General features: G+C 44.6%; 1 long non-coding RNA gene across 1 annotated transcript; it reads left to right on the forward strand.

Annotated features, from left to right (window-relative positions):
• The first annotated feature begins 244 nt into the window (after positions 1 to 244).
• Positions 245 to 6,321, forward strand: LOC147650825 (uncharacterized). The gene is made up of 2 exons (XR_015275308.1): positions 245 to 322; positions 3,456 to 6,321. It is a non-coding gene; the product is annotated as an uncharacterized LOC147650825 (long non-coding RNA).
• The last annotated feature ends 599 nt before the right edge of the window (positions 6,322 to 6,920 follow it).

Consider the following 6,920-nt stretch of genomic DNA (forward strand, 5'->3'; position numbering starts at 1 on the left):
CATGGGGAAAAACAAGATCTAACTGAGGGCAACATGGGGGTAACAGCTTTGGAGCCACACTACACAAGTACACGGGACAAACTCCTGCTTTGCTTCTCTGCTCTGGAGGTGGAAGGATTGGAATTAGAGCAGCACAAGTCAAAGCAGAGAGCAGCAATCCTCCTAGGAGTGTTCACAGCTGCTTTGTGGAGAGCACAGGTGTTGGGAGGAAGGGGTTAAACAGAATGGTGACACCCATGTGAGCAGCAGCCAGGGACCCTCTGAGCTTAAGGTGCCTCTGTCTCCATGCCCAGGGTGGTTCTGGGGACCCCCAGCTCACGAGGTAACAGAAATCAATTCGCTCTTTGCTTTCCAGCCATGAGCTGGTGGTTGCTCCTGCTGCCTGCCTGAGTTAGCTCACACAGCAGTTATGAGATGCTAATTAATGTTCAGGGTAGGTACAAGTATGCAAAGCAGCTGTTCTGCCCCGTGCTATTTCTGCCCCAGCTATTCTGCACAGATGCTCTAGGGAATGGTGAAAAGGGTGGGCAGGGTCCTTAGGACTGATCCTCAATATTGCCACCTAAGGCAGGTCAAAAATTGTGAATCAGTTCTCCAAAGACTGTGAGATTTAGGAAAGAAAGGCAGAACGGTTTTAGATTTTGAGGCTCCTCTCTGCTTTGTCAGCACATAAAAATATGTGGTGGTTTCAACCCAAAGAATTGATTTTTAGGGTATACAAAAGAGGATACAAAAATGCATCTCAGAGAGAGCCAGGCTTTCTGACTTCACAGTCCACAGAGCAGAACCTGCACTGGGAATAAAAGTTACTTCAACCTGTGTGCTGATTTGGGCTGAGATTCTCTTTCCAGGGTCTGGTGTGGGGCTGTGTTTTGGACCTGTGCTGAACACAGGGTTGAGAAGAGGGAGATGTTTCTGTGGTTGCTGAGCAGGGCTCACACGGAGCCAAAGCCTTTCCTGCTTTTTGTAGGGCCATGCTGGGGAGGGGCTGGGGCTGCCTGGGAGGCTTGGAAGGGACCCAGCCAGGACAGGTGACCCCACTGACCCCAGGGATGCTCCAGAGCATGTGGCAGCACGCTCAGGATCTGCAGTGAGGGGAAGAAGGAAGGGGAGATGTTTAGAGAGGTGTTTGTCATCCCAGGTAACCATTCCACAGGATGTGGCCCTGCTCTCCTGGAGGTGCTGAACACCTGCCTGCCCCTGGCAAGCAGGGAATTCATTCCATGTTTTGCTGGGCTTGTGTGCATGGCTTTTGCTTTCCTTATTAAAGTAGTTATCTCAACCCAGGGGTTTTCCAGCTTTTACCCTTCCATCCAATTCTCCCTCTGATCCTGCTGGTAGGGAGTGAGAGAGAGGCTTTGAGGGGCTGGGGGCTGGCTGGGGTAAAATCACAACAACCTAGGAAAAAAACAGAAATTAAAAAATAAAAGCAGGGAAGAAAGGGTTTGGTAGTGCAGCTCTTGCAGCAGGTTGTCTCTGATTCTGCTCTTTCTGGCTTCGTGGTGCTCAGGTATTTTCTTTGCTGCTATCAAAGGACCATTCCTTACACAAAAGCAGTGGCTCAGGATGGAGCAGGGACTCTTGCAAGGACTTTTATCCAGCACAGGAGGCAGCCTGAGTTCTGAGAGGGAAAGCTCTTTTGCAGGAAAACTTCAATTATGTGAAAGAGAAAGGAGTGGGGGGAGGAAGAAAAGGGGACAGAAAATGGGAGAAAAGGGAAGAAGGGAAGGAAGGGAAGGAAGGGAAGAAGGGAAGGAAGGGAAGGAAGGAACTCAGTATGAGATCATTAATACACAACACTGCAGAACTCATCCTGCCTGCAGGAAGCACAGAAATACATGGAATACATGGGATAGAACCTCTGCTTTTCAACTTCAGTTGTTGTTCCTGACAACTCCTACTTTGGCAGGAACTAATATGAGGTGACAGAATATTTCAGTCACTGATTTCTGCCTGCTGCCTGCTCAGGGGAGGGAGAATTTAGCATAGCACCATACCCAACTTCCAAAGTTCCACTGAATCTCTCTGGGTTTTTTTTATTTTTTAGTTTTTAGTTTTCAAACTTCTCCACAAGTAAATGATTGGAAAGTTAGTGATATGTGCAAAGAACATTTTTTCAATTAGCAATGCCCATTAGCTGAATGAGCATGAAGGGCTGATATTTTTCCCCCTGAATTAGCAGGTACACATGTGGAATTTGGGCTATAAATCATTACTTAATAATTCACTAGAGAATAAATAGGACATAAAAGATAATTAGAGATTTGTACCACTTGCCTTCACCTTAATTATGAATGAAAGATATTTGGCATTGTCTGCAGGACTGTTAAATTTTGTTATATTGAGATGGGTCTGGAAAAGGAAGATACAGCAAAGTCATTTTATGAAAGAATATAGCTTCTGGCAGAGTGAATCTAGTACATCATTGCAGGAGAGGTATCCAACAGTTATGATCTTAAAATCTAAATGCAATGTGCTGGACCAAGAACGGTGAACAGGTTTGTTTTGCTATTTCAGTAATGACCTGTTGCCTGGCTCACAGAAACACATATGCCAGCCAATTTCACTGGAACAAAATTAATATTATATCTCCATGCTGTAATAATAGTTAACTTGGCAGAGCAGAAACACTTGGATATTCTTCCCATTCTAAGATTTGCTGGAGATACCTGGAGAGAGAGGGTACACCAATCATTTAAATTCACTATGGATTTGAATGCTTTGCTGTAACATAAGTAACATAACAGTATGAAACACAGTTTTTCCTTGCCTAGGCTTTGTTGACTTTAAAACAAGGGACAGACTTTCAGTCCTGTTCTGCTCCCTTTGCTGTGTTTAGCACCCAGGTGAGAATTCCCCCTGCACAGATGAGCCATCAGAGCTGCCTGTGCACTACATTTTTCCTGTTGCTGATCTGTCCCAGCTCAGGAGACACACAGGACACACATCAATGAGCCCAGAAAGCTTCTTGTTCCTCACCATGCACTGGTGATGGAATCCCTCATTGTCTGAAGAAATTACAACAACTTCCACACTGCCTTCTCTTGTAAAACCCAAACCAGCCCTGCCTCCTCCAAGGATCAATGGGATGCAGGTGCTGTGAGCTGGCTGGGGTGGAGTAAGATTTTCAAGGTGTCTGGTCTAGTTAGTATAAATTAATGTGAATGTCCAGAATTCATCACTATTTGTTATCCAGAACGGACAGAAAAAACAAAAAGACTTTGAGTCCTTTGCAGTCATGCCATCACTTCCTGTCAAGAGTAGCTGTGAGGGGCAGAAAACCCCCCACCTCTTTCTGTCCCAAGTCTGTGTTCAGCAGCACATTGCCTGCTTTCCTTTATTTTGTGAGGCTCAGAGTCTGTTCCCTCAGCTCTGCACATTTGTGGCCGTGCTCCTCCAATCACACAGTCCATGACAAAAAAACCCAAACCTCTAAAAAGTGCCAAACTTTCCAGGTGCTGCCTACTTCAGTGAAAGGACAGAACTTTGAAGAGAGAATGGGGAGACAGGGGCAGATGGGAAGATCTGGAATGCTGTACTGTCTTTCACTCTTGCCTCATCAGAAATAGCCCACTGAACTCCGATTTAGCTGCAGCTTTCCTCAGAACTTTGGATTAGACCCAAACAGACTGAATTAGAGTGTATCAGCCTGGAACAAAGACAAGCCAGGCCATCATCTGAGATTAAGAAGAGCCTTTCTTCTGGCTGGAGATGAAGAATTTTCTCCTGATGATTTTGACAGCACAGAGGCAGGGTGATGCCCAGCATGGACCAGTACCAGCTGCTGCTTTACCTGCACCACCCCAAATGGGTGAATTGTGACACAGGTTCTTTAAAGCACTTTATTTCTGTCAGGCTCTCATTCATCTAGATTTTCCTGATGTTTTTCAGTTTACTTATTTATGACTCAGACTGATGTCTGGAGCTCGTTGAAGTGGCACAGGCAGAGCTGAATAAGAAAGAAATCCAAAAAACATGAGTGGCCTGTCAAAAACGTGTTGGCAGCTGCTCTCAGAGTGTCCCTTGATGATTCCCTGGAAATGTTCAGGAAGAGTAGTGGCAGGATTGAGCCATGGCAGTTCTGCTTGTCAGGGCAGATAGTCTGCTTTGGAGTGATGGAAATGATAGACAATGTCCTGATCACACTGCTGAGATCTTAATAAAGGCACTGAGCAATCCCTAGGTTTTGCCATTAACTGGAGAATTCAATTCTTATATTGGTAACTGCATCTACCACCCAAAACACAAATAAATATTTAATTCTTGGGGGATAATGTGATAAGCCCTACTTTCATTATGAGATGTGGAAATACTTGAAAAATTCAGAGACAATTCTCTGCTAAGGCAGACAAAAATCAGACTGACAAACAGCAGACTCTAAAGCCCCAGCTCAGTTTTCATTGCAGCTACAGACATAATAGTAATGTATTTCAGAATCTGTGAGCTTGCAAGTATATCTTATAACAGTTGGGAAGGTGGAATTGCAGAATGCCACAAGAAACTCATCTCCCAATGGGCTCCCAATACCTATTGAGAATAATAGGTCTCAATTTATGCAAGGTGCTTCAGCATTCCCACTAATTGTAAGCATGCAAGTAGTCCCACTGCTTTCAGCTGGTGATTACCATTAAGCACATGCTTAAGTATCTTGCAAAATTAATGTTTCAAGAGAATTCTGTTGAGTTAGAAAAGCTCAGTTATGATCTCAGACTTTAATGTTCTTTCCCAAATCCAACTAGATCTATAATAATTCTGAAGGGGTTTTTTTCCCCTCCTTGCAAGTGGAATAGCAAAGAGATAAAAATATGTATTTTTGAAAGAGATCTAGGTATACACAGGATTTTGGAGATGTTAGGTTGAATGTATGATCTTGCTTCTTCCACTTGATACCCCTGATCAAGGCTCCCACAAGATATTTCTGGTTCATACCAACTCTGCTCCTGTGTTTTCCCTGTGGCACTTGGTTTTCACTGAGGCAGAGAAAGATTTCAGGTCTTGTCATTTTTTCCTTCTGAGATTAAATGAATGCTATGCTTACAGGGGCTGTTTTGTTTTAACATCTTTGTAGTTGTCACCTTTTGGCACCGGTTTTCACAAAATAAGGGCTGAAAGGCCCTGGGCATTTGCACATCTTTGGAGAACAGGGCTTGACAGCACTGTGTGTGTGTGTGTGTGTGCATCTACACCAGGCTGTTAATAATAAGTTAATAATAAAAGTTAGTGTAAAAGTCTCAGTGGATTTGATGGGCAAGGCTGAATACCTGGCCAGCTAAATCAAACACCTTTATAGCTAAGGTCTTAACTCTTTTCTTTTGTAACTCTTTGTCATAATGACTTAAAGAACCAGCAGAACTCCTGAGCATTACCCAGCTATGACTTCTGCTTTAATTTGCCTCATGGATGAAAATTTACCAGGAGGTTCTAACAGCAGCTCTCAAGGAGAATCACCTTGATTTCTGTGAGGTTTATCATTGTGAAGCAAACAATTCCCATGTGTGTGAGCACCAGGGGAATCTGGTCCTGGATCCCTGCTGAAACAGCCTTTTTCACCTCTTCCAGCTCAGTCCTCACACTGGTGATCTGCAGTGCTCCTGCCAGCCATTAGAGCACACCAAACACCACTGGGATTTGTTACTCTGCCCTTGAGCCACTCCTTCTTCTGCTCCCTGTTTTTGGTGACCCTGGAGCTTGCAGACGAGGCTTCTGAGCAGAACACGGGCTGAAAAGTACAACAAAGGGAGGCAAGGACATGAGACAAATGTGTACTGCAGAAAACAAGTCATAGTAGCAGCACATGTGTCCAAAACTTATAGGATGAAAAAGATACCTATTAAAGGCTTCCTTCTGGCCACTGCTGTCACTGCAGGGATTGAGGTGCATCCCTCTAGCGAGGCACAGTGCAGCCTGGCTCAATTCCAGTAAGAAATAATCAAGGTGAGAAATATATCCCACATCACAGCTTTTCTGTAAGGGTTAAATATTTAACAAGCTGCTCCCAAAACTGTCAATTTGCCCTGCAACTCCAGCAGAGGTGGCCTTCCATTCACAGACTGTGGGACTGTTCCCTGCTCCTCCCCATGCAGGAATAGATAACCCTGGGCTTCAAGTAGGAGTCGATTGCAAGGAGAGCTCCAAGGTTCCAGCAGCTGGACAGATTGAACTGATTATACAGCTCCTCTTTGTCATGGTGGAGAAGCACTGGTTTTCCCTTTTTAAGGCCACACTCTCACCTGGTTTCTGTATGCTGTTTATCAGGTATATAAACATATTCCTGACTTTGGCTAGGGGTCTCAGAATCCACTTTAAGTGGATTTAATGGATGTTCCAGGGGCATTTCCCTGTATAGGTTTCCCTGGAGAAAATGTCATGTGAAAAGCACTCAGATGTGCCCCCTGTGTCTCTCAGTGATGCCATTCCCTTGTTGGCACTGATGAACAATTATTTAAGGGTACTTATTGTACCCACATAACATCTCTGAGTCTGGCACCCAGACTTGGGTTGCTTGCTCTGTGGGCTTGCTCTGTGCCTTCAGGAATCCATGGCCCTTCTGCACTGCCACTGCCCCAGGCTCCTTCAACACCCCCTTATCTTCACTAGCATCACTTTCACTCAGACAAGCCTGCCCTGACTTATCTTTGAGGAGCCTTTTCAGTGTGCCTCCTTCTCTAGGTGAGGTGCAGTGGTAGTCTCAGCTATAGGCACTTAGAACTCCCACCTTTCTTCACTTTCCCCTTCTCCAACTCATCCTCGTCATTCATTATCTCTTTTTTTGCATGACAGTCTTATTTTCTCTTTCCCTGTGTTGCTAGCTCAGTTCTCTAAAAAACAAACCAAACCAGCATATAAAAAACCAGAGGTAAAGAAATCATCCCTAAAATCAACATGGTGCTCTGGAAGGAGCTAGGTGTGGTACTGTTCAT

This window comes from Cyanistes caeruleus, chromosome 12 (assembly GCF_971803275.1).
Source record: "Cyanistes caeruleus chromosome 12, bCyaCae1.hap1.1, whole genome shotgun sequence".
In the NCBI taxonomy this organism is placed as follows: Eukaryota; Metazoa; Chordata; class Aves; order Passeriformes; family Paridae; genus Cyanistes; species Cyanistes caeruleus.